We start from the raw sequence: 27,834 nt of genomic DNA, 5'->3' as shown, positions 1-27,834 counted from the left end.
CATGTTATAGGTAAAAAGCTCTGAAGGACCAGCTATGTATATGATAATTATGTTTCAGATCTTCTAGGGTATTATATATAATAACTTGTCTTCTGGACGTGGTCTTGAAGTCTTTATGGATTCAGCCTCGGTAGTAGCGAACTGCACTGCTACTTGGTTTGGAGTACAAATTAGACTTTAGCCCTCCTGGAGGTTGAGTTTTTGGTATTGAAAACCATAGGAATGAAATTGTTGTATTTCAGCAAAGGATCGAGGGCTTGAGGCTTAAAAAAGGCAACATATGTGTGGGAAGCAGTCAGCCTTGAAAGCAGGTAAGGACATGCCAGGCATGCGGCCGCTGCTCGAAGGGACTGTCCCTACTTGTTCCCCTCCTTATTCCATTCCATGGGAGATAAATCACCAGGGCCCAGAGATCAGAAAGAATGTAAAATTTGACAAGCAAAGCTGTCTCCCCTCTGCACGTGCAGGTTATTTTTGATGATTCTGGGTTTATGGGTTTTCTCCCAGGGAAGTTAACCTTGAGCCGAGACAGTCTGTAGATAATGTAAACCACCATCTGGCAAGCTTCCTTTTTCTAGTCTATTTAATCTGCAACTGTAGCATAATGACTTTGGAATTACTGTTGCTGTATTACCAAAATCTTAAACTAGGATATTTTTGACAAATGCGGTCCTTAGTTAATTTTTAGAGCTACAAACTGTCAGATGGCTCTGAAATAACAATTGTCTGGCTATTCTTCAGGGTGATCACAATATGGTAATGACCTTGAGGTATCACTAAAAAGCAGGAAGGTGTGAGTCTTCCTTTGGTTCCAGAGTGAAATGCGAGTTGGAGTTGGAAAAGAGGCCCACAACCAAGTGTTAGAGAAGGAAATGTGAGGTCATTAGTGAAAAACCAGGTTGAAGTTAAGGTGAAGAGGCATGAGGAAATGGTCAACTGTTTCAGTATTACAAAGATCATCAAGAAGCATATCCATGAATGTGGTTTGTATTGCAATAGCTGAAAAAGAGACAAATAACCTGGCCTGGCCTTCATGGAGATTATATTTTATTGATTCTGATAATAGATTATTGTTGATAAGGGCCTCCTATAAATTATAACCATGCAAAGGCAGCAAGATAATTTTTTTTCCTTTATGTATGTGTTTCTCATTCCTACTCACTTCTCTCTTAGGGGAAGAGAAAATCACAAAAAACAAAATTGTCAAGTCTCAACTATTCCTTTTCAAAATATTTTTTTTTGCAAATTCCAGTGCAGACAATAGGTTAACTGTTAAGATTTGTAAGGCTCAAAAAGCTAGATTTTTACAAAGTGTAGCCAAATTTCATTCCATACATAATAGCTTTGGAAAGAATATGTGATGATGCAAAGTTGGAAAAAGGTGGTTTTTCTTCTGTGAATGGCTTCACTGTGTTGGGAGAACAGGCACAGAAGAAATCAAAGTAATTAAACATGGGGTGAGTTTTCCTGATAGGGGACTCTAGTGCTTTAAAATAGACTAGATGATCCTAGGGATAATCTGAGGGTAGAACAGACCAATGCCTCATTTCCAATCTGGTACCCTGGAAGAAAACAGTGTATTTCCTTTGAGGTCTTGAGAGGTTTCTCTTCTGCTTTGTTTTGGTTTTGGTTCATTTTGTAATCAACCTTATTAAGGTATCATTTACATACAATAAAATGCAGACATTTTTAGTCAACGGTTCAGTGACTTGTAATTAATGTATACATTTGTATAACTAGCACCCCCATAAAGATAGATAACAATCCTAAAACCCTAGAAAGTTTCCTCCTAGGCTTTTGCAAAAGTATCCCCATCTCCCACCCCAAGGCCACCACGGATCTGCTTTTTATCTTTAGAGATGACTTTTGCCCAGTTTAGAATTTCATGTAAGTTGAATAATACAGTAGGTGCCCTTTTGATCTGGCTTCACTTGCTCAGCATATGGTTTTTGAGATTCATTCATGTTGGGATGTTTTAAACCAGGACTTTAGCCTGGGTGGCTGATGTTGTCTGAAGGCACCTATAGGTACATCTGAGTCTCTGGCATTGTCACTGTCTGTTCTTGGCTCAGTATTTTCAACTTTACTAAGAAGCACAAGGTTGAAGTAAGGAAGATCATTGTCAGTATAATGGAGGTGAAGTGGGTTCTGTTATATAATATTCTCAGCAAAAATTGACCTGCTTGGAATCACTGTGTTGATAATCGACAAGGATTCTCTTCCTCCAAAAACCTTGATACTATAAACCTTCTAAAGGACGCTGTCCTAGGACCCTTCTTTTAGTTTTCATATTTTCTGGAAAATATGAACTGGAAAATTCAACATTTCTGGAAAATTCATTTCTGGGAAAATTCAACTGGAATTGGGAAACATTTCTGGAAAATTCAACTGCTCGCATCCTGAAAGAAGCAATTATTCACCTGAAGGCTAACTCTGCTGTAGTTGAGTTGTCTGACCTTTACATGCTGATAGAAGCCAAATAGCCTTGCAAAACAATGCTCTCTTATTGGATATAAGCATATAGATTGTTTAAGGTGGACGTGTGTATGCAGTAAAGTGAAAAAACAGAATCTTTGAGTTTCCCTTGCTGGTTTTTTTTATTTTTTCATTTAAGTTTCTATAGCGTATGCTAATAGCTCAGGGAAACCTCAGGTTAGTTTTAGGTCCACTCTTTACGTAAATGTTGAAGTACTCCATACCCACCTTTTTTCTACCTTCCTTCTTTTCTTCCATCTTTCCTTTCTAACTTCTTATAATCCATTATACTTAATCCTGCATTTGCTGAGGTGGCAATTAGTGTAGGAAAATACTGTGAAATTTTGCTGTTCAGAATGCATGTTGACCAAATTCTATATTGAGAAAAGGTCTGAATTTACCCAGAGTAACCCTTTCTCAGCGTCTTTGAATAAAGGCCATAGAAAGTGGGCTATATATAGTATCCTGTCAGGTATGTAGAATTCATAGCAGTTGCCCTCAAAGAGCTTATCTAGCGTAGATGCATATGAATGCATTTAATAATTGCTTTATTGGCAGCAATGCCAACATACACAGTCTTATTTTGTTTTATATCATTCTCATTACCTGCTCTTTACCACTGTATACATTGCTAATGGCGTGGTTTCTATGGCTTGTGAATTTCACGGCCAAATAATACGTAATTTATTGCACACTTCAGTGTAGAAGATGGAGACTTCATAACTTTTCGTGTGCTCGTTGCCCCTTTGGAATGTATTACACTGAGATCAGTCAAAGTAATAAATTTATTTCAAATGTGCGTGATAGGTAGACATCAATTAGGACTGATGGGCAATATTTCTTCTTCCAGCAAGATAACAGTTTTTAAAGACTAAGCCATTGAACGTGGAGTTACTGAACATGGGACTCAGTTCACTGGGATCCTTCTTAGAAAAATAAAGGACAACTTGAATTGGATTTGTGTGGCTTATTCAAGTAGTAACTAATCAGCTACATCTTGGTGAACTTAATTTGTCACAATCGTTTGGTATTTTATTAACTCTCTTCCCCTGACTCTCACGAGAATGGATCATGAGTATCTTAAAACATACTAAGTCGTCTTCCATCCCTGTTAATCTAACTACAAGAGCACACTTTCCTTATCCAATGCAACTTACTGTCTTTTAGAGTGGCTGGGGTTTTAATTCTCTACAAAATTAAAACCAGCAAAGAGAAACATTTTCAAGGAGCCACCACATTATAGAGCCTTAGAAAGAAGACTTTAGAATTAAGGACAAATATATCATTTTATAGCTAAAGCACCTGAGGCCTAAAGTAGGCAGGTAACCATCGAGGTCAGGGAAAGGGGTTGAAGATCAGGTTTCAAGCTGAGAAAGAGTCTACAGGGACTCAATCTGAGCAGGTCAAAACCTGAAATGAGACCACGAATGTTCTGGGAAGGCTGGCATCTGGCCTCCAGTGTGGGATTCAGATGGGGAGTGGTTCCTGGGGGAACTGAGCTTCTGCAGTAGGCAGAGAAGTCCACCCTATCTCCGGAAAGTGCCACTGACATCAGGGAGTTGAGGGGAAAGAGCAATGAGTTCCAGTCCACCTGAGAAAGCAGGCCAGTCTGATTAACTCTGAATTTAGGCTTATTTCAGATACTTCTTGAGAAAGAACTTGGACAAGAGCAAGTCCCACGCAGCCTCTTTTAAGTCCATGCCCAGTATTTTCTGGTGGAGCTGCTTAAACCCTCCAAGTGACTCCAGTATTTTAATTTCACTCTGTATTTAATTCCGACAGTTCTATGATTGATTATTTAATGGGCAAATAAGTAGGGTCACAAAAGAGTGTGAATGTGTTTTACAGGATGAGGATGGGCGGAGTGGAGCAGTCTGGAACGGGACACCAATAAAAAGGGATCTTGGTAAAGAAGAACGTCTATTAGAAATGGAGAGGAATTCGCAAGGAAATTAGTGCCTGACACCACGCCCTTCTCTCTGCATGTTTAGAAGCTAGTTTCTAATTTTATTTTCATAGGAGATGTGCCTGTGATGAATTGTCTTTTACCTCCACACTATTTATCACATGGACATATTGTGAAGTTTGTGTGAGAGAAAGCAAGTATGAGAATTTGTCTTGCAAGCAGCTATAAGCACTGCCTGGAACAATCTAGGGTAGAAGGAAAAGGAAAGGAAGGTGGAAACAAAGGAGAAAGACAGCTATTGATGCTGGAGTCTCTCGCTGGGATTTGTGGTATCTCTTTTTGAAACTAAGTACAGAAAGTCAGAACTTGACTGATTGTTTCTTGATCACTGTTTGTTTTCATTTTTGCTTTTTTCTTACTCATCAGTTATTCCAGCCAGTGCCATGTCATTTTCAGTTTCAGTAAGCATGCTTGTCTTGTTTCCATTTGCATTATTCATGCAAACCTTGATTGAACTGATGACCCCGAGTTATCACGGAAACATTAGATACACCAGTCGATACATTTCTTAATTTTAGAAAAAAATTACCGAGTGAAGGTTAAAATAACTGCTCTTCAATTTGTCATTTAAAAGAACTTCTCCTAACATACAATACCTCATTGCCTAACAATGCCAGATAAATGAAGAATTCTTATGTATTCATGAATGCAGGCTAGTCTGTATATCTTTTGGCAGGTATGACCGTTACCGAGGGTAATGGCCTTGTTTGCTGGCCATGTCCTGTCTCCTAGAAAGTTGTACTTTCTGTTGTCTTTCAGCTGGTCTGTTGGATATCAGAGGTGAATTTATAAAACTATACTTCCCTTTACAGTTACTTTGTTTTGTTTTGTTTTGTCTTGTTTTACTTGAAGTGTAGTTGATTGACAATGTTGTGTTTCAGGTGTACAGCCAAGAGATTCAGATATATATATTTCTTTTTCAGATCCGTTTCCTTTATAGGTTATTACAAGGTATTGAATATAGTTGCCTGTGCTATACAGCAGGACCTCGTAGTTTATCTACTTTATACATAGTATACACTTACTTTGTGTGATCCACGCTGGTCAGACCACATAATTATTTTCACATCTGATATAATTTTTTCAGGTCCAACCTCAAATCTTTGATGAGAAGATATTTTAAAATAAGTTTAGCATGTGTGTGCTCTAAATCCAACAGTAGTTATTAGAGATATGATTTTGCACTAGGTATTCCTCTCTTTTTTGTTCTTGGCCAACCCATTGAAAATTCATTTTATTTTCTGGTTGGTTTGCTAGATGTTTATGACTATAATAAAAGTCTTAAATTTTGTCTCATATCTTAAAGCACAATCTGAATTAGCAATGGATATTGTGCTATACATAGGGGCTGTGATATAAATATAGTTTCTAACTTCAAAAACATATAACCTAGAAGGGAACACAGACACATATGCAGCAATCATGGCAACTGCATTTGTTTACTAAGTGAAATAGCACTGAGATGGATAAAGTGCTAGCAAGCCTTGAACAGGCAAATCAGCTTCAAAAATAGATGCGCAGTTCTTTAAAAATCTTTTTAACATTTTTCCAGGAACATGTAGAATATAACTTAGCATAAAAACGGTATGGGTTTGAGGATATGGGGAGGGGGAAGGTTAAGCTGTGACAAAGTGAGAGAGTGGCATGGACATATATACACTACCAAACATGAAATAGATAGCTAGTGGGAAGCAGCCGCTTAGCACAGGGAGATCAGCTCGGTGCTTTGTGACCACCTGGATGGGTGGGATAGGGAGGGTGGGAGGGAGACAAAAGAGGGAGGGGTTATGGGGATGTATGTATATGTATAGCTGATTCACTTTGTTATATAGCAGAAACTAACACACCATTGTAAAGCAATTATACTCCAATAAGGACATTAAAAATAAATAAATAAGGAAAAGAAGACTGACTCATCCAATTAAAAAAAAAAAAGAAATTCTCTTGTCCTGGATTCAAGAGAATGGATGAAGTAAAAGGATGAGGAAGAACAAGAAGAGGAAATGTGAGCGTGGAGAGGGTAGGAGGAAGAGCAGAAGGCAAATAAGTGTATGTGCTTCCCTTGCCATCCCTGACTTTTTTTTTTTTTTTTTTTTTTTGCGCTTCAGGAAAACCCAAAAGCCAGAGAAGAGCACGGAGGTGGTCACCACTGCATGTGAACAAAAAGGTGGAGAGAAGAGAATGGTGGTAATCTGCGCAGGCAACTGGAGGGTGACCTGAGTGCATCTCGCCAGGGAACAGTCCCTGTTCCATAGAACCCCTGAAGATGCCAGGCTCTTATGTTTAGATGGGGGGGCCGAAGGCGTCTGTGGGGTCACCACATACATCACTCCTGGAGGTGTTGTTCACTCTTTGTAAAGAGTGTCCCTGGTGAGGTTCCACATCTCCCTCTGCAGGACCCAGCCTTGCCCTCCCAACCCGCCGAGGTCAGCAGGCAACATCCCCAGTTAATCACCAGGTGTGGTGAGATATCTGGAGTGGCCCTGGTACCCCCCAGTTCAGGCGTCCTGGGGAAAGGGTGAGGAGGACAGAGGCACCGGGGCTTCTTCTCACGCAAGCAGACAGCTCACCTGGCCCAGCGCTGCTGCATCCCTGTGGGCACGCGGTAGCCCTGGCATCCGGTAGGGGACACTGCAGGATCCACACCTGGCTGGGATTTGCCCACCCCCTGGGGACCCCGCAGCCTCTGTGGAGCCCCACTGAAGGGCCTGGGTCACCTCATGGCACCATTTCTCAACCTGAGGTTCTATAGATTTTTCATAGATGTGTAAAAATTGAATACAACACACACACAAAATGAAGGCAATTCAAAGCAATGCTAATTTAGGATGAGTTAAAGGGCCAGGATTCCAAGTTAATTATGACCTTAAAATTAGATAACAAATACATCTGGTTTTATTACACGCTGAAAAGCAGTGTCTTCTACAAACTTTTCATGTTGGGATACAGCAAAGCTATAGAATTTATGATTCTATGACCACAGCATCAGGATATTTTTAAATTAAAAAGCACAGGCAAGTTTGGCTGGGATGTTAAAGAAAAATGATTATTAGGGGAAAAGGGAACATTGCGGTTCTCTGCCCACTTCCACTGTGCTGGTCTCATGATGGGCCGTGTTGCGTGTGGGCTGGAGGGACAGGGTCACTACTCCCACCTGTGTCATCAGACCTCCCACTCCTCACAGCGCCCAGGTGGGAGGGACCCACACTTTTCACCCTGGAGCCCCAGAGCCTCCCCTTTCCTCTGCATCACTTTCACTGTTCAGGGGACCAATCACTTGAACGCCGCCCGGCCAAATGCCCAGGTTAAATCGCCCCTGTAGGACAGGTCTCTCTGCTACCAGAACACACTTGGCAAAGAGCAGCAAAGAGGCCCCAGTGCCCTGGGGATGTGAGCCCTGGGGGATGTCAGGGCCCAAAGTCACTTGCAGGGTCTGAGTAGCCCCCTGGGTCCCACACACCGACCCCAGGAAGCCCACCTCCCCACTGACTCCAGTCCCTGCCTTTGTGTGGCAGGTTCTGGTCTGACACCTGTGAGGACTGTGACCTGGAGGCCTCAGCCTGAGACTCAGAGGGGATGGAGCCTGTGCAGCGTCTGGCAGCTTAAATGAGACACGAAGCCAAGGAAGGAGGGCCGCCTCTCTGCTCCCCCTCCGCTCCTGAGTCAGCTAGTGAGTGCCGGTTACTTCCTGTCGGAGCTGTACAGATTTAGCATAAATTTTAGATATAGGTCTTACTTTTAACAGTGAAAGGCTGTTACATCAAGCAAAATTGATCTCTTTTTCTTTTAAACATTTCTATGTAAGATAACACACAAGTATAGAAAAGCACCCTCCGCAAAGGGAGGGCTCAGTGAATTACAGTGGGCGCTCCACTCTGGGGAGCAGTAGTTTTTCCCTCTGTAAAAGCCCAGATGCTTCTGAGAAGCTTCTCAGCTTCCTTACTCTGGCCCGACCTCCACAGCGGAAATCCCAAAGGGACTGGATTCTCCCAGCCCTCCAGCACCCTCCACTAGTTTCTGATTGTGCTGCCACACTCATTTTGAGTTATTTGTGTGTAAATCACTGCACTTGGAATATACGTGGAGTAACTGATTTTCATTCTTATAACTGAATAAGTTAGCACTTATTCTTCTCCCCTTCTACAGGGGGCAGCCAGGGTGCTGGGGACGTCCTGTATATTGAACTGGGTGTTGGTAACAGATGTGTTTATATTTACAAGCAACCATAAAGCTCTACGCTTAAGATCTGTGCCCTGTACAATACACCAAGGAAACTTCAATTAGAAAGAGAGGCCAAAAAAATTTCCCCACAAAACAAACTTCAGGGCCCGGTGGCTTCCTCTGATTTCTACCAAACATTTAAGACAGAAACGATGCCCGTCTCCTACACACTCTTCCAGAGAACAGATACAGAGGGAACACACCCACACTGCTTTCATCGGACCAGGAGAATACTGATGTCATACCAGCAGCAGATATTACAGGACAGGAGAAATTACAGGCTAAACACTTCTGAATGTCGATGTCAAAATCCAAAAGCAAATATTAGCAGTCTAAATCTAGAGGTTTTCAGAAAGGAAGGAAACTGGGATTTCGTGGCGGTATTTCCAGTGGTTGATGTGAACAGGATCACTGGGTGTTTGGGCGCTGCCTGGGAACGTGGAGAGAAGGGACAATGCCATCGGGTTAGTGGAATGAACATTTGGTGACAGAGATTAGGAGGGCCTGGGTCATCCTCAGAGACAGTCCTGGGATGGGGTCTCTAGGCTGTGGCTATGGAGGGGTCCCTCTAGAAGGGCATGGGCCTCTCTCCTGTGCCACTGCAGGGTCTAGGGATGGATGAGGAGTTTGTAGGGGCTGGATTTTGATGAGGAAGGATGAGCAGGGAAGGTGCACCCTCAGAGCCAGTGCAGCAACGGCCCCTTCCCAGCCAGGCCGTAGCCCAGGCTACTCAGACAATTGCTCACATCAATAGGCGATCACGCCAGCTTCACCCACTAAACCACCAAGCACAGCCCAGCAGGCCACTGTCCTCATTAATCAGCACTACCTGTGCATCCAGGGCTGGTTGTTGAAGACCAAGCTAATTTGTTAGAGACGTGCCATGTGGGCAACTGGCTTGGAGAGACCAGGGCTCTGAGCCACGTGGAGACAAGCCGACCACTGGTCAGACCACCAGGAGGCTCACCCAGTGTGTGAAGACGCTGAGGGAGGAGGGACGTAGATGGGACCCTCTGATCCTTCAAGGGACCTTCTTTCAGGGATATTTAAGAGCTGTGGGGTCAGGGATCAACATGTAAGGGGGGCAGCAGGTCAGGCATGGGCCCTCCTGTTGGCTCAGACCCCTCCTGTCCTTGGAGCAACCATGGGGCAGGCAGGAGGATTGGGGGGATGGAGGGAGGGGAGCCCTGGGCTCAGGGGTCTAGAGCACCATCTAGAGGATTCAGGGGTTCAGGGATTTCTGTCCCAGGGAACCAACTACATTCCTGTCCCACATCCATCTGTCATCAGCTTTGCGATTCCGGGAAAGTCACTTACAATCTCAACATTTTCGTGCCATGTACCATAAAATACGGTTCACAGCACCTGCCATGAGTTCCCCACGGGGCTGATGTGGGGATCACAGGAGATGATAACAGATATTCTTCACAAGCTCTAAAGCATCACACCCATAACCTTCCCCACTCCCCTGCCCTGTGGCATCCAGGTCCCCTCTCTGGAGGCAGCACTACCACATTTCTTGCTTATTCTTCCAGACATTTAATATTTGCACACTTAGGTAGCACTTATGAAGTAACCATCATTTTTCATCAGGGTCTACCTGATTTGCTGTATTAAGCTTCATCATGTAATACTAATAAGTGGGCCCTATTGACATTTCCATTATCACAGAACAAGGAACTGAGGACAGAGGGTCTGCATAACTTTCCCAGGTTCATGTGGCTTCTGGTATGATTTGAATCCAGACCATCAGGCACCAGCTCCCACTCTGTCGGTCACTGTGCTGTGCTCCCTTTCTGTATTATCTCACTAAATAAAGTCATGTCTCCGTGCAGTCAGCCTGCTGGCTATTTTAAGTGCACACCACATTGCAACACCCTCTTCTCAGCCCAGCTTCGATTCACTTGACTCCCCTAGACTCCCCTAGGAGGCTGGTGAACAAAGAGAACAGACGTGTGACCTGCGAATGAATTGACACCTCTGCATGGTCTTCTCCCAGCAACATATCAATAGTTCTCTCAGTTTTTGTTGTGTTTTCCTGGATCATGACTCGGGTACCAAGCAGAAAAGGAAGATTATAAAGGAGTCAAACACAGGATGCACAAGAATATCATCTGCGATCAAGATAATCTGCTGGCCATCCGCAGCGGTGGTTCAGGCACATCAGAATCAGCATCTGGCCAAACAACAGGGTAGGGACACAAATAGCACCCCCACTAACCACTCCATTGAAGGTACTGTGGAAATAATACCAGCAAGTAGATTCAGGAGAATGGCTGTAGTTTGTACAGCAGAGCCTGGATCTGGCTGAGGGAGGATTGGGCAGGGAAGGTGCCCACTCAGAGCCCATGCAGCCACTGCCCGCTCTTAGCCAGGCCTTAGTCCAAGCTGCTCAGATGATTGGTCAGTTTCTAGTCAGTGAGCCCCTGGGGGCCTGTAAACTTCATCTGTTAAGCCACCAAAACACCAGCCCAGTAGACCCTGTTCCCAGCTAATGAATATTAACTGCTCATCATCCAGGTTTGATCAGTTGAAGATGATGCTAATTCTCTGTGCAACTGTCATGTGGGCAGTTGGTTTGGACTGTCCTGGGTTTTGAGTCAGTTAGGGAGTCAAGTAGACTACTGGTCATTCAGGGTGGTCACCTGACCACCAGGAAGTCTCACTGCAAATCAGCTGCCAGAATCAAGTGCTGAGGGGGAAGGGAGGGAAGATGCACACACATTTGGATACCCCGGTCCATCAGGGGGTCTGCATTTGGGGGAAAGACATTGTATTTGGGGTCAGGGATTGAAACGTAGAGCCAGGAGGTAGGTCCAGATTTGAGCCATTCTCTTGGGCCAGGCACCTCCTCCGAGTACCAGCTGTCTCCCTGCAGCATCCTTGGGGCAGGAGGATGTGGGAAAGGGAGTGAGGAGAGCTCTTGGTTTGTGTATCCAGGGCATGATCTCATGTCCATGTGTTCAGGAATCTCTATCCCTCCCCTGCCTCAGACCCATCACTCATCAGTGTTGTGACTCTGGGCAAGTTACTCAATCTGTCTAAATTTCAGTGCCCTGAACCATAAAATATGGGTCACAGCCCCTACTCTGCCCACCCCACAGTGCATCACAAGAAATAATATTCTTTCCATGACTCTAAAACTTCTTACTCATGTCATCAATGTGAAAAAGTAGGCTCTATCCTCCTGTTTGTAGCCTCCTAGGTGCCCTTTCTGGAGACGACCTACTTATTCTTCCAGGCATTTAATACTTGAACGTTTATGTAGGTAGCACTTATGAAGTACCCATCATTTTTCTTCAGGCTTTGTATTTACTAATTTTTAGCCTCAGAACATAATACGAATAAGCAGGTCCTACTAATATTTCCATATCCTTGGCCAGGGAACTGAGAAACAGAAGGGCTAAGTAACTAACCTTCCCAGGTACACGTGGTGTTCAAATAGGATTTGATTTCAGGCCATCAGGCACCAGCACCCATACTCTCCCTCATTGTGTTGTGCTGACTTTGTACTTGTCTCATGTAAATAAAGTTATTTTCCCCACGTGATCAGCCTGTTGGGTATTTTAAGTGCACGCTAAAATGCAAGATCCATCTTCATAAGCCCTACTTTGATTCAGGGGACTCCCCGGGCAGCTAGTAATAAGGAGCTCTGAAGTTTGACCTGTGAATAAGTTAAGACTTTTGCCAGGAAGATGTCAACACCTCTCACTATTGTGAATGTATTTCCTAGGAACTTGTTTCAGGAATATGAAAAGAAAAAGACAAGGATTCAAACCAAGGATACATATGGGGATTGATCCTCCGTGAAGAAAATATACTGGCTGGCCCCCACCGTCATTCAACAGCTCAAAATGAACATCTAGTCCCAAAGGGTTGAGCCTCAACTATCATCCCATACAAGCCACTCCACTGAAGTCACTGTGAGAATTCCATCCTGAAACTGATCAAGAGTAATGACTATAAAAATGTTGTCATATTATCCTTTGATTGAGATATAATTCACATTCCATCAATGCACATTTTTTTTAACTGTGTGATTCAGCTGCTTTTAGTGTACTCAGGTTTTGCAATCAACATCTCTAATTCCAGTACATTTTCATCATCCCCAAGAGAAACCTCATACCTAGTATCAGTCATTCTCATTCTGTCCTCCCCTTTCACCCCAGCCCTGGGTCTTTCTGTCTCTATTGATTTTCCTATGCTGGACCTTTCATATGAATAGAACCACACAATGTGCGGACTTCTGTGTCTGACTTTTGCAGTAAGCAAAATGTATTCAAGGTGCATCCAGGTTGTAGCATGTATCTGTCCTTCACCCTTTTAATGGCTGAATAATATTCATCGTATGGATATAACACATTTTATTTTTCCATTCCTCAGTTGGCGAATAGTTGGGTTGTTTCCACTTTTTGGCTATTATGAATAATGATATGACAATATAACACTCATGTACAAGTTTTCGTGTGAACATATGTTTTTTATTTCTCCTGGACATATACCTGGGAGTGGAGTTCCTGGGCCATACTGTATCTCTGTGTTGAACTTTTTGAGGAAGGGCCAAACTATTTTCTTTTTCATATTTGCACCAGTGATGCTTGAAAGTGCCAATTTCCCCACATCATTGCCAACCCTTGTTTTTAAAAAAATTATATGGCACAATAGTGGGTATGAAGTGGTATCTCACTGTGGTTTCAGTTTGCATAATTTTGACTAATAATTTTGGACATGTTTTCATGTGCTTATTGGCAATTTGTATCTTCTTTGGAGCAGTATCTATGCAGATTCTTTTTCTCATTTTTAAAATTTGGTTATTTGACATTTTATTGTTGAGTTGCCAGTGTTCTTTACATATTCTGAATACTAGGCTTTATCAGATATATGACTTGCAAACATTTTCCTTCATTCTGAAGGTTGTATTATGTCTTTCTTGATGGTGTTCTTTGAAACACAAAGGATTTTAATTTTGATAAAGTCCAATTTCTTTTTCCTTTTGTTGCCTGTGCTTTTGCTATCATATTTAAGAGTTCATTGCCAAATCCAAGACTATGAAGATTTATCCCTTTTTTTCTTCAGAAATTTGTATAGTTTAGCTCTTATATTTAACTCTGATCCATTTTTAAATTCAAAGTCTATTTTGTCTGATATTGGTATAGACACTTCTGCTCTCTTGGTTACTATTTGAGTTTTCTCACTGAGTTTGGAATTCCCTTTTCTATCCTTTAACTTTCAACCTGCTTGATTCTTTTGATCTCAAGTAAGTCTCTTGTAGACAGCATATAGTTGGGTCATATGTTTTTACCTATTCCGCCAATCTCTGTATTTTGATTGGAGAGTTTAATGCATTTACATTTAAAGTAATTGCTGACAAAAAAAAGATTTATTTCTGCTATTGTGCTGTTTCTTTTCCATCTGCCCAAAGCTTTTTTGCCCCTCATTTCCTGCATTCCTATCTTTCATTGTGTGTGTTTAGCTGATTTCTTACAATAAAATATTTAAATTACTTTCTCACTTCCTTTTGGGACTATTCTATAGCTATTTTCTTTGTGTTTACCATGGGGATTACCTTTAACATCCTAAAATTAAAACACTCTAATTTGAACTTATACCAGGTTAAACTCAACAACATCCACGTTCTTGAAGCTAAAAGAGCATCCTACTATCTCAATGCAAAAGACCTTCTCCAAGACACACTGCAGTTTCTGCCTGGCTGGGACATTGCCCCAGAGTGAGGTTAAGTTTAAGGTTTGTATTTACTAATTTTTTTACTAAGGAGTCGAAGGAGGCATACATTTCCATCCTCTGGATCACTGCTCACCAAAAAATACATAATGCCAGGCACATATGTAATTTTGAATTTTCTACTGAACACACCAGGAAAATGAAAATGGTGAAGTCAATGTAAATAATAGATTTTTAATTCAGTATCTGCAAAGTGTTAGAATGTTTACATGTGGCACGAGAAATGTGGTCATATTACGAAGGCTTGAGAGCCGCGTGGGGCAAGATAGAGGACAAACAGCATGCACTTGAAACTCTAAGAAGTGAACGCTAACAGGCAGATGGGGCCTGGAAGTCCAAAGTTGAATAACAGCCCGTAACAGGGTGATTATGGTGGGTTTTTTTTCCTGCCTCTGTCTCCCAGCTTAGGCAAGGCATGCAAAGTCCAGCAACAGCTGAAAGTTAAAACCATGGGATCAACCTTTTATTTCTAGCCAGACAAGTGAGAAAGTGGGGGGCTTGGATGTTGAGGAGTGAGGGGGTCATCCCCATTGGTCTTTTTCTCCCCAGTTACCACATCTCCCCTGCAACCTCAGTGATGGCAGAGGCCTTCACTGAGAAATGGCCTGTGTCTCTGGACAAAGGAACAGGTTAAGAGGCTCCTATAGTCTGAAGAGTGTGGGGGCATGCCCGTTATTTTCCTTTCTTTTCTCTTGCTATTTAAATTGACAAGAACAGGTACTACACTTGATCTTAGCCGAAAGGCTGAGATGAAATAGACAAAATAAGCTTTAAGCTAAAATTACTGTCAAGTATAAATTTTACTAATCTAGTAATTCCAAAGGACCAAAGAGCAGGGCAGTGGCTTTATTGAGAACCCAGGATTTCCGAGTGTCCACCGTGCTCAGTCACTTTTAAATCATCAGCACAGCCCTATAATTCAGAGATTTAGGTGAAGTGACTTGCCCAGGGTCACACAGCTAAGTGAGAGTCTTCTGGGACCAACAGTAACTTTTGCAAAGGCGTCTCTTGCTATACTTAATCACTGCCACCATCTGACACTCACATTCTTTCTTTTTATACTATTCTGTTTCCTTGGGTCAAAGAATCCGACCCCTGAATTAAGGTTAAATAGCAATTAGTGGCAGATCAAAAGCCAAAATCGCTTCAAGATATTCTTTTAATTCCCCCAAGTAATGCCTTTAGTCACAAAAATATAGAACAATATAGAAAATTACAAGTGACCTTAGTGTTCACAGGCAAGCACTAATACATTTTAATGTACCATGATCATATTAAAATAGAAATAACTATGAAACATTTTCTGCGGAGAAGCAGCCCCTGTGGCAGGCAGCAGAAAGGGACAGGAAGGCTGCATGGTGCCCAGGCCCCCAATGGCCTAGGTCTCACCCTGCAGCTCACTGCTGATGCGCCGGAACACTGCTTCCTTCTCGGAGTCTAGGTCTTCAGTGGCGACAGGGAAACCCAGCTCAGGGCCTGGGGGCAGCCTCAGAGGCTCCCCTTGCCGGTGCGGCAGCAGAGGAATCCTGCGTTTTCGGGGCCTGGGACTGTCAGATGTGCGGGAGCCCTTCCTCCAGGGCCCTTTCTGCCCTCTTGTTGCCTCTACATCTTTGTCAGGCTGGCTTTTCCTCTGGGAAACCACCGGAGCTGCAGAGGGCGACGGAGGGCCCTCCTTGCTCCCTTTCTTTGCAGACATTTCGAGCAGCCCTTCCGGTATGGCGGGACTCCTCCTTCTCTTCACTGGTAGGAAACCTCGGGTGGAGATATATGAGTTCGTGATGGCGTTTCTTTGGAAGCAGGAGCTCATACAAGTGGTCTGCGGTCTCCTGGTGGATCTGTCTTCTGCCCTCTTGGCGTGGAGGTCTCTCTGCAGAGGTCCAGGCCTGGGCACGAAGAAAGAGCCCCCCAGGGGCCTAAATGCAGATCGTGCGCCCCCGGTGTCATCGGGGCCGCTTCTCTGGTCTTCGTTCCTCCCTGTGACTGTGGGGACTTCCTCCTGCTCGGCCATCCCTTGCCCGCTCTCTCCCAGGGCCCTCAACACCGTCTTCTCTGTGCTGTAGTTCAGGACACAGCTGGGTGTCGTGGCCGGCACCTGCTGCCCCCGTGCCACACTGAGAGTGACTGTGTCCACTGCGGACACTGAGCTGCGGGACGTGGTGGAGGTGCGAGCACCCATCACTGCCTTCTTCCGATGGCCTCGCCTGAAGATGGAGATAAGGATCCCCATAAGGAGTGCAGCGTCTGCGGGATGGTAGAATGGGGTCTCAGAGACTCTGTGGCAAAGTGCAGATGCAGAGTCACTGGACACTTGTGGGCTGGCCTGCGAGTGGATAGCCGGCCATAGACAGCTGGGTTACCCGGGCCAGCCACGGGAAGTCGGTGGGTGCGGGGAGCGGGCTGGGGGCAGCCGAAACCTCCTGGCAGGTGCTGGTCCCCCAGTGCCCGGGCGGGGGTGAAGGGCAGGGCCTACCTAAGTAACTGACCCTAGAGAACTTGGGTGAGGTCGGTCCTTGGATAGAGAGCTGGGCTCCGAGCACTCTCCTTCAGCCGCCAACTCGGCCAAAAGCGGAGTGCGCTCTCTTTGGCCTGTTGCTGGGATGCAGCTCCGGAACCTGTGAGCGAACAATGGGCGTGCGTTGGCGGGGCGCAAAAGTTTAGGGAGGGGTGGCGCATGCGCAGAGTACACGTCAGGCCCTGGGGCGCACAGGTGAGGATGCGCGCCCCTGGACCGTCTAGCGCTTCTGAATCTCCCCGGGGGTCTGAGGGCTGGAGGTGTTTGCCTTGAGGGTGATGAGCTTCTTGGCAGGGCAGCTGCCCCTTCTCCCCCGGCCGGCTCTAACTGTACAGGATGGGTCCCCGGCCACCAGAGCAGGAAAGCTGGAGAGCAGGGTACCTGGCTCAGCAGCCGCCGCCCGAGGTGGCAGATTTGGCATCAGCGCCTGTGCGTCCGCCTGCCCTCCCACCTGGTAACATTGGAGGAGAGAGCCGCTAAGAACAGAAGTGCAAAAAACAAACAAACAAACAAAAAACCCCAGAAGTGCCCAAGCCAACCAGATCCTGCTGGGGTGACAACTGAAGGGGCAGGCAGGGCGGGCTGGGAGGGACATATATACCAGGTCCAAACCCAGAAAGATCTGAAATGCACGAGTCAGAATGAAAGTCCAGAATCATCCTTGGGCTTTGGGCTGAGCTGGAAGTATAGCCAAACTCTTCAAGGTCTCCAGCTCCACCTGCAGTTTCTGCCTGGCTGGGACATTGCCCCAGAGTGGGGTTAAGTTTAAGGAGTCTTAGTTCCCCTACCAGGGTCTGAACCCGGGGCCCCAGCAGTGAAAGTGCTGAGTCCTAACCACTGGACCGCCAGGGAATTCCCTGTATATGTATGAAAAAAGGATACCACAGTCTCAGAGGGTGGCGTTGACGTCATATAAAGGTGACACGTCTGACAGCTATAACAAAGAGTGGAAGGTAAAAGAATCTATATGGATGTAAGCCTGCTGAATTTTATTTAATTGGTAAAATATTAACTCTAGACTGTGAAACAATACGTATACATAGTGTTATTCCAAGAACAATTAAAAAATGACAAACTCAAGAAAATTGGATAACCTCAATAGTCCTATATTTAGGAATTGTGGACAAGACAGCTAAAACATTCACATATGTGTTTTGTGAAAAGTTTTTCTCTTGGTTAATTGCCTAGGAGTGGGTTTTTGGGCCATATGGTAAGTATGGCCCTCTCAGCCAGCCCTGGCCACCACTTCAGGTGTCACCCCAGCAGGATCTGGATGGTGTGGGCACTTCCGTTCTTAGCGGCTCCCCTCCAGTGCCGCCAGGGGAAAGGGCAGGAGGACGCAGAGGCGCTGCTGCCAAAGCTGCCGCCTCTTGTGGGAACTGCACAGCCAGCAACCTTGCTCCACTTTGCTGGGCGGGGATCCCGTCCAGTACAGTTAGTTACCCCGACAGCACTGGGGCGCGGCCAGGGGAGAAGGGCCAGCTGTCCTGCCAAGAAGCTCATCACCCTCAAGGCAAACACCTCCAGCCCTCAGACCCCCGGGAGATTCAGAAGCGCTAGACGGTCCAGGGGCGCGCATCCTCACCTGTGCGCCCCAGGGCCTGACGTGTACTCTGCGCATGCGCCACCCCTCCCTAAACTTTTGCGCCCCGCCAACGCACGCCCATTGTTCGCTCACAGGTTTCAGAGTATAAAAAGGCAACAGGCCAAAGAGAGCGCACTCCGCTTTTGGCCGAGTTGGCAGCTGAAGGAGAGTGCTCGGAGCCCAGCTCTGTATTCACGGACCGACCTCACCCAAGTTCTCTAGGAGCAGTTACTTAGGTAGGCCCTGCCCCTCACCCTCGTCCCGGGCACTGGGGGACCAGCACCTGCCAGGAGGGCTCGGCTGCCCCCAGCCCGCTCCCCGCGCCCACCGACTTCCCGTGGCCGGCCCGGGTCACCCAGCTGTCTATGGCCGGCTATCCACTCGCAGGCCGGCCCACAAGTGTCCAGTGACTCTGCCATCTGCGCTTTGCCACAGAGTCTCTGACACCCCATTCTACCATCCCGCAGACGCTGCACTCCTTATGGGGATCCTTATCTCCATCTTCAGGCGAGGCCATCGGAAGAAGGCAGTGATGGGTGCTCGCACCTCCACCACGTCCCGCAGCTCAGTGTCCGCAGTGGACACAGTCACTCTCAGTGTGGCACGGGGGCAGCCAGTGCCGGCCACGACACCCAGCTGTGTCCCGAACTACAGCACAGAGAAGACGGTGTTGAGGGCCCTGGGAGAGAGCGGGCAAGGGATGGCCAAGCAGGAGGAAGTCCCCACAGTCACAGGGAAGAACGATGACCAGAGAAGCCCCAATGACACCGGGGGCGCACGATCTGCATTTAGGCCCCTGGGGGGCTCTTTCTTCGTGCCCAGGCCTGGACCTCTACAGAGAGACCTCCACGCCAAGTGGGCAGAGGACAGATCTGCCAGGAAACAACAGACCTCTTGTATGAGCTCCTGCCCCCAAAGAAACGCCATCACGAGCTCATATAGCTCCACCCGAGGTTTCCTGCCAGTGGAAAGAAGGAGGGGTCCCGCCATACCGCAAGGGCTGCCCCAGAAGTCTGCGAAGACAGGGGGCGAGGAGGGCCCTCCATCGCCCTCTGCAGCTCCGGTGGTTTCCCAGAGGAAAAGCCAGCCTGACAAAAATGCAGAGGCAGCAAGAGGGCAGAAAGGGCCCTGGAGGAAGGGCTCCTGCACATCTGACAGTCCCAGGCCCCGAAAACGCAGGATTCCTCTGCTGCCGCACAGGCGAGGGGAGCCTCTGAGGCTGCCTCCAGCCCCTGAGCCGGGTTTCCGGGTCACCGCCGAAGACTTAGACTCAGAGAAGGAAGCAGTGTTCCGGCGCATCAACAGAGCGCTGCGGGGTGAGACCTATGCCATCGGGGACCTCGGCAGCTCTCCCCAGCATAGGCAACGGAAAGCCCCAGCCTTTGCCTCTGCTCCAGGCCCCCCAGCTTCGAGCGACCCCGCACAAGCATCTTCTGGGGGTGGTTCATCCAGAAATTCCACCGTGGGCACCCATGCCAGCACACAGCTGGGTTTTGGGAGCAGAGCGGCTGCCCTAGATGATCTGAGCTGCATGTTTGCAGCTCTCAGCGTGACATCAAGAAAGAGGGGGCCCCCGAGCACCACACACAGCAATGGGGGCAGCGTGGGCCTGAACTCCTGGGACCCTCCTCACCAGAGCCACCCCATGGTGACCACGGGACCCAGCACTAAGAAGAAGCCTGGGTTTGGAGGCACTACTGCCCCCATTTTAACTCACATCCCTGGGGGCCCTGACTGGCAGCAGCGAGGAACCACCGCCTGTGGCAGCTCTCCCCAGCAGAGGAAACGGAAAGCCCCAGCCTTTGCCTCTGCTCCAGGCCCCCCAGCTTCGGGCGGCCCCGCACAAGCATCTTCTGGGTGTTCATCATCCAGAAATTCCACCGTGGGCACCCATGCCAGCACACAGCTGGGTTTTGGGCGCAGAGCGGCTGCCCTAGATGATCTGAGCTGCATGTTTGCAGCTCTCAGCATGACATCAAGAAAGAGGGGGCCCCCGAGCACCACACACAGCAATGGGGGCAGCGTGGGCCTGAACTCCTGGGACCCTCCTCACCAGAGCCACCCCATGGTGACCACGGGACCCAGACCTAAGAAGAAGACTGGGTTTGGGGGCACTACTGCCCCCATCTTAATTCACATCCCTGGGGGCCCTGATTGGCAGCAGCGAGGAACCACCGCCTGTGGCAGCTCTCCCCAGCAGAGGAAACGGAAAGCCCCAGCCTTTGCCTCTGCTCCAGGCCCCCCAGCTTCGGGCGGCCCCGCACAAGCATCTTCTGGGTGTTCATCATCCAGAAATTCCACCGTGGGCACCCATGCCAGCACACAGCTGGGTTTTGGGAGCAGAGCGGCTGCCCTAGATGATCTGAGCTGCATGTTTGCAGCTCTCAGCGTGACATCAAGAAAGAGGGGGCCCCTGAGCACCACACACAGCAATGGGGGCAGCGTGGGCCTGAACTCCTGGGGCCCGCCTCACCAGAGCCACCCCATGGTGACCATGGGACCCAGCCCTAAGAAGCAGCCTAGGTTTGGAGGCACTACTGCCCCCATCTTACATCACATCCCTGGGGGCGCACCCAGGCAGGGCCCCCCTACTTCCAGCGGAGGGCGCAGCCCATGCCCAGCCAAGGCTGACTTTAGGGGTGTGTCGGTTCCGGCCTCTACTCCTATCAGCCTCAGCTCCGCAGTGGGCACAGCAAGGTGCAGCCTTGCTCTTAGGGCCCCCTCATCACCTGCCCAGGGCGTGGCTGGACAAAAAACCACTGGGCCATCGACCAAGTCATTCTCCTCCAGGTCTCGATTCATTACCTTGGGGTTTAAGAGGAGGAAGTTGGCCTGAGCCAATAACTTTGGGGCGAGGCCATCAGTGTCCACCTCCTCCCAGGCTGGGCCTCGTGTGGACCCTGTTTCGATGTGAAACTTATAATAAAGCTTTGTTCTTGTTCTTTTGCATAATCCTCACGTGTCTGTGATCTGTAGATCAAGTGTGGAAAAGCACTGGCTTGTATGAGTGGTAGCATGGAAAGCCAGACCTGTTTACAGTTTCCTGTGACCCTGCTCATGGGTTGTGAAGAGTAGCACAACAAGATGGCTACAAGGGCCCTATATTAAAAGTGTGTTTTGAGTTTAAACGATGCAGCCCGGAATAAAATGGGCCCAGAGGGAGGGGTAAACAAGGAGGGTCATCCTTGTCTGTTGTAATTGCTACTTCCCACCCACCTCTCTGGCCTGGAGGGGGCTGGGTCATCCCGAGCACACACCAGCCGCCCATACTCTACACGTTTAGTATTTTCTAATGTAGCAGTTTCTTTGACTTTTTTTGTTTTGCTTTAATAGGTCTTAGGCAAATCATTTATATGCACATCTCACTCGGAGAGTATATGTCCATACAACCTAAAGCAATCTACAGATCCAGTGCAATCCCTATCAAAATTCCCATGACATTTTTTACATAAATAGGAAAAACAATCCTAAAATTCGTATGGAACTGCAATAGACTTCAAAAGCCACAGCAATCCTGAGAAAGAAGAACAAAGCTGGAGGCAACACTTTTCCTGATTTCAAATTATACTACAAAGCTAGAGTAATCAAAATAGTATGGTACTGGCATGAAAACAGACACATACACCAATGCAACAGAATCAAGAGCCGAGAAATAAATCCACACACATACAGGCAGCTAATTGACAGGGATCCAAGAATACTCAACAGGGAAAAGATAGTCTCTTCAGTAAATGGTGTTGGCAAAACTGGATACCCACATGCAAAACAAAGAAAGTGGACCCCTATCTTACACCATTTGTAAAAATTAACTTGAAATGGATTAAAGACTTAAATGTAAGACCTGAAACTGTAAAACTCCTAGAAGAGAACATAAAGAGAAAGCTCCTTAACATTGGTCTTGGTGATGATTTTTTGGGTATGACAACAAAACCACAAGCAACAAAAACAAAAAGCAACCAATGGGACTACATCAAACTAAAAAGCTCCTGGAGAGCAAAAGAAACAATCAACAAAATGAAAAGGCAACCTAGGAATGGGAAAAAATATTTGCAAACCACATGTATGATAAGAGGTTAATATCCAAAATCTATAAGGAATTCAAACAACTCCATAGCAACAAACAAACAAACAAAAACAAATAATCTGATTCTAAAATAGGCAAAGCAGGGGACTTCCCTGGTGGTCCAGTGGTTAAGACTCCACACTTCCACTGCAGGGGGCATGGGTTTGATCCCTGGTCAGGGAATTAAGGCCCGCATGTCATGCAGTGTGTGTAAAAAAATAAAATAAAATAGGCAAAGCAAGACTAGGAAACAACTAAGTGTCCAACAGGTGAATGGATAAAGAAAATGTGACATATAGATATAGATAGATAGATAGATAGATAGATATAGATAGATATAGCTAGATAGATAGATATATATATAGATAGATAGATATAGATAGATAGATATAGATAGATATAGCTAGATAGATAGATTGATAGATATAGATAGATAGATAGCTATAGATAGATAGATAGATAGATAGATAGATAGATAGATAGATAATGGAATTTTATTCAGCCACATGAAAAGAAGGAAATCTGCCATTTGTGACAACACAGATAGACCTTGAGGGCAGTATGCTAAGTGCATTAAGTCAGAGGGCGAAACATAAATACTGTATGAGATCACTGATATGTGGAATCTTTAAAAAAAAAGAAGAAACAACTCACAGATACATAGAATAGACTGGTTGCCAGAGGTGGGAGGTGGGTGAAATAGCTGAAAGTGGTCCAAAGGTACAAACTTCAAGTTATAAGATAAATAAGTCCTGGGGATGTCATGTATAGTGTAGTGACTATAGCTAACAATATTGTTGTGTATTTGAAAGTTGCTAAGAGAGTAGATCTTAAAAGCTCTCATCACAAGAAAAAAATAATTTGTTACTGTGAGTGGTGATGTATGAAAAGCCATGGAAGAAGCTTAAATGCATATTGCTAGTTGAAAGAAACTGGTCTGAAAAGACTACACACTGGATGATTCCAACCATATGACATTCTGGGAATGGCAAAACTATGAAAACAAGAGGACATGTGGCCCCAGTGGACACCACTGTCTCTCCTTTCAGGAGCCTCCAGGTGCTGGAGACCTTCCCTCCTGAGATCCAGGTCTTCATGAAGGACTCCAGTGGCCAGGGCAAGCCTTACACCATTGACCCTGATGACTCCATCCACGACTTGAAAGAGAAGGTTGAAGAGGCTGGAGGACCTTACATGGAGGGTCCCGGGGCCAGAAACTGTGGAATCAATAGCTTCTCAGACTGCACATCAAGGATTGTGACACCATCATGCTCGTTAAGAGAGGCCCCACATCCCCACGAGTGCCAAGATCAGGCTGTTCATTTTGTAGACTTCTATGGTCATGTCCCCCTAGCTCACCCCTTTCTACCCAGACCACTGTGCTCTTTCTGAAGCATAAATAGAAACAGAATCCTCCCCTGCTTAAAATTCTCCAATGGCTCCTATTACCTACAGAATCAAGTTCAAGTTCCTTTGCTTGGCATTCAGGGTTCTTGACCATTTAGCTCTTGCTGACCTCTCAGTCTCTCCTCGTCACTCTCAAAACATACCAGACGTGGCCAAACACTTGCAATTCCAGAACACTGAATGCTGGCTCACAACTCCATGACTTTGAGTCAACTTTCCTTCTCCCCCATGTTGTCACCATTCAAAGTTCAAACCTCTAAGTTATTGATTCTCAAAAGTACGGACCCCAGACCAGCAGAATCAACATCATCTGGGAACCTCTTTGAAATAAAAATTCTCAGCAGCTAGCCCAGAATTACCTGAGTTAGGTTCTCTGGAAGTGGGACTCAGCAATCTGTGTCTTAACAAGCCTTCCAAGTAATTCTGAGCAAATATGGAAGTTCCAGGGAGTTAACACCCCAGGGGGTAAGCCTTGGCCCATTGAAAGACAGGAACCAGCGAGTGCAGTGAGTGCATACTCCCCTCCTCCACCTCTCAGGTGGATAATTTTGAGGCACGTTCTGCATTGCTCCTTAGAGGGTCCCCAGTGGGATCAAAGCTCAGCTGCCCACAGTAGTGATCAATTTCATGATATTTCTTGGACTGTTTTTTCCTCCTTCTCAATCCCCCACACCTGTCCTTTGGGATCATTTCCCAAAACAAGTCTCATGCAAATCCTTGTCTCAGGCTCTGCATTTGGAGGAACACAAGCTAAGAGAAAACCCATCTTTATGCATCATCCTCCTTCCTAAAACCCAGCCCACACCCTTCCTAACTACTAGCTCTTCCCGCACCGCCATAGAAATGTGCCCAACTGCGTGGCATTTCTACAAACCATAAAACCAATACACAATCGACTGCATGTTCCCCCCTTTTTTTTTTTTTTGCGGTACGCGGGCCTCTCACTGTTGTGGCCTCTCCTGTTGCAGAGCACAGGCTCCGGATGCGCAGGCTCAGCAGCCATGGCTCATGGGCCTAGCCGCTCCGTGGTGTGTGGGATCTTCCTGGACTGGGGCACGAACCCATGTCCCCTGCATCGGCAGGCGGACTCCCAACCACTGCGCCACCAGGGAAGCCCCATGTTCCCTTTTTAAATCGTTTTTTTTTTTTTTCTTTTTTGGCCACACTGCGAGGCCTGCAGGTTCCTAAATACCAGACCAGGGGTTGAACCCTGGTCCCTGGCAGTGAAAGCCCAGAGTCCCAACCGCTGGACTGCCAGGGAATTCCCCCTTTTGAAATCTTGAAAGCTGCTGAACTCCCAGATATCTCATGAAAATGAATAATGAAATGAATCAAAACTAATATGTAAGGTCTATTGAGCAAAGTGGTGGCTACCAGTGGGGAGAAGGAAGTGGGGAGAGGCAAAATAGGAGGACGGGATTAAGAGGTACAAACTACTGTGTATAAAATAGACAAGCTACAAGGACATATTGTACAGCACAGGGAATAGAGCCAATATATTATAATAACTTTAGTTTTTCAAAGGTTTATTATTTATTTAATTTATTTTTGGCTGCATTGGGTCTTAGTTGCGAGACGCAGGATCTTCATTGAGGCGTGCGGCATCTTTCATTGCAGCACGTGGGCTCTTCGTTGTGGTGTGGAGGTTTCTCTCCAGTTGTGGCCTGCATGCTCCAGGACACATGGGCTCAGCAGTTGTGGCGTGCGGGCTTAGCTGCCCTGCCGCCTGTAGGATCTTAGTTCCCCGACCAGGGATCAGACCTGTGTCCCCTGAATTGGAAGGCAGATTCTTTACCATTGGATCACCAGGGAAGTGCCTATAATAACTTTAAATGGAGTATAACCTGTAAAAATATTGAATAACAATGTTGTACACCTGAAACTGATACAGTGTTGTAAATCAATTATACTTCAAAAAAATGTTTTAAACTAAGATGTAAGGTCTGAATGTTTGAATAACTTTTGTTTGAATAACTTTTATATTGCCTTGAAGCTCATTATCTGTCATTATAAACATAGGACAAATGTTTGGAATCTCACTTTATTGTTGACTTTGGTTTGCGAAATTGCCACTGCTCTTTAAACCGTTATAATATAGGACTGTTTAAGGACCAGGCACTACCAAACTTTGAAAATATGGAGACTTTTAGAATTTATGTAATTAAAAATGTGATTCTTTCCGTTTGGGGTTAGCCAGTTGGAGAGTTTAAATTGAAACGTGTCATGATTGAGGGTTTTTTTTCCCCCCAAATGGTATTTAAGACAACAAACACCCTCCACCCCACCACTTCCTCCAGCTAACACCTGGTCTTTCTCCTCCCTTTCACGACAAAATTCTTGAAAGTGTTATCTACACTCCTGGTCTCCATCCTCCTCACCCAACTTACTCTTCAACCCCGCACCTAAGATCTGGCTTCTGCTCCCAGCTCTCCCTTACATTTCACCCACAATGGTCACCAGTAGCCTCTTGGGTGCTTCTCAGACCTATATTCCTGAACTTATCGGAAGCATTAGGCAATGTGGACAACTATTTTAAGCTCTCTGGCTTAAACAGCTACCCTTGTAGACCTCCCCACTTCCCACTCCTCCTTGTATCTTCCTCCCTTTGTTAATAGTACCCTCCATCCATTACCCAGGTACCCAAGCCAGAGAGCTGATAACCATCCTGTCTTTTCCCTCACCTCCTACCTGTAGTCACCAAGTCCTGTTCACCCTTCCCCCAAGGTAGACCTAGAATCCCATCCCTTCTCCAGCCAAGTCCGGGTCACCTTCCCTCTCACCTGGATCACTGTACAGTGTCCTGACACCTCTCCCTACATATCTACCCCTGCCCCCTGCAATCCATCCTCCCCACAGAAGCAGCCAGACCAATCTTTCCAGAATGGTCATTTCACCTCTGGTCGCTCCTCTGATTTGCCACTGCCCTCAGGACAAAGTCAGCGCAGATTCACCTGATATGTGACCCAGTGGATCACTTTCTCTTTCCTAGAACAATGTTTCCACTTGGCTATCAAAACACACTCCGGATTTTTCTTCCACCTCCCTGGCTACTCCTTCGCATTCTTGTTTGCCGGATGCTTGCCTCTCTCCAATCACTTAATACTATTAAGTGTTTCAGGGCCCAGTCACTGGTCCTTTTCTTGCCTTGCTCTATACTCACTCCCTTGGTGAACCCACCCAGCCTCATGGCTTTAAATATATCTATGCTGGTCATTTGTATCCCAACCCCAGACTTCGTCCCTGAAATCCAGACTCAAATATGCAACTCCCTAGCCAACTCGGATCTCACTAGACACTCAAGTTTGCTTCCAAAGCCGAGCTCCCGACCTTCATGCCTACACTGTGCCCTGGCCCAGTCTTTCTCTTCTCAGTTAAGGACAATTGTATCCTTCCAGTGCTAAGGCCAAAAGCCTTAGAGTGGTCCTTGACTCTAATTTTTCTCTCACATCACACTCTATCCTTTAGCAAGACCTGTTTATACTCAAAATATAGCCAGTGAAATGATATGAGGTCTGGGATTCACTTCCAAATAATACAGGAGGGGAGATGTGGATGGAGATATCATTGAAACAAGATTGTCTGTAGGTTGGGACTTCCCTGGTGGTCCAGTGGTTAGGACTCTGTGCTTCTACTGCAGGGGGCATGGGTTCAATCCCTGGTTGGGGAACTAAGATCCCGCATGCCGGGTGGCCAATAAAAATTAAAATGGGCAGAAGACCTGAATAAACATTTAAAAAACTGTCTACAGGTTGATAATTGTTGAAGATGGGGGATGGTACGTGGAGGTTCATTGTATTATTCTACTTTTGTTCATGTTTGAAATTTTCCATAATAAGAAAATTGAATCATACCACATCTCCCTA

At 46.2% G+C, this 27,834-nt stretch overlaps 1 long non-coding RNA gene and 1 pseudogene across 3 annotated transcripts; one reads left to right on the top strand and one right to left on the bottom strand.

Moving 5' to 3' along the window:
• Positions 1-239: 239 nt before the first annotated feature.
• On the top strand, positions 240-8,211 carry LOC132514368 (uncharacterized). 3 transcript variants are annotated; one of them, XR_009538762.1, is made up of 3 exons: positions 240-311; positions 6,550-6,899; positions 7,957-8,211. It is a non-coding gene; the product is annotated as an uncharacterized LOC132514368 (long non-coding RNA). The 3 variants fall into 3 exon arrangements; XR_009538763.1 differs by lacking the exon at positions 240-311 and having other exon boundaries at positions 6,322-6,811; XR_009538761.1 differs by lacking the exon at positions 240-311 and having other exon boundaries at positions 6,322-6,899.
• A 6,843-nt stretch (positions 8,212-15,054) lies between these two features.
• On the bottom strand, positions 15,055-15,160 carry LOC132514371 (U2 spliceosomal RNA; annotated as a pseudogene).
• Between the last annotated feature and the right edge of the window lie 12,674 nt (positions 15,161-27,834).

The sequence above is a fragment of the Lagenorhynchus albirostris genome, unplaced genomic scaffold (genome assembly GCF_949774975.1).
Source record: "Lagenorhynchus albirostris unplaced genomic scaffold, mLagAlb1.1 scaffold_238, whole genome shotgun sequence".
In the NCBI taxonomy this organism is placed as follows: domain Eukaryota; kingdom Metazoa; phylum Chordata; class Mammalia; order Artiodactyla; family Delphinidae; genus Lagenorhynchus; species Lagenorhynchus albirostris.
This window is presented reverse-complemented; position numbering and strand designations above follow the sequence as displayed.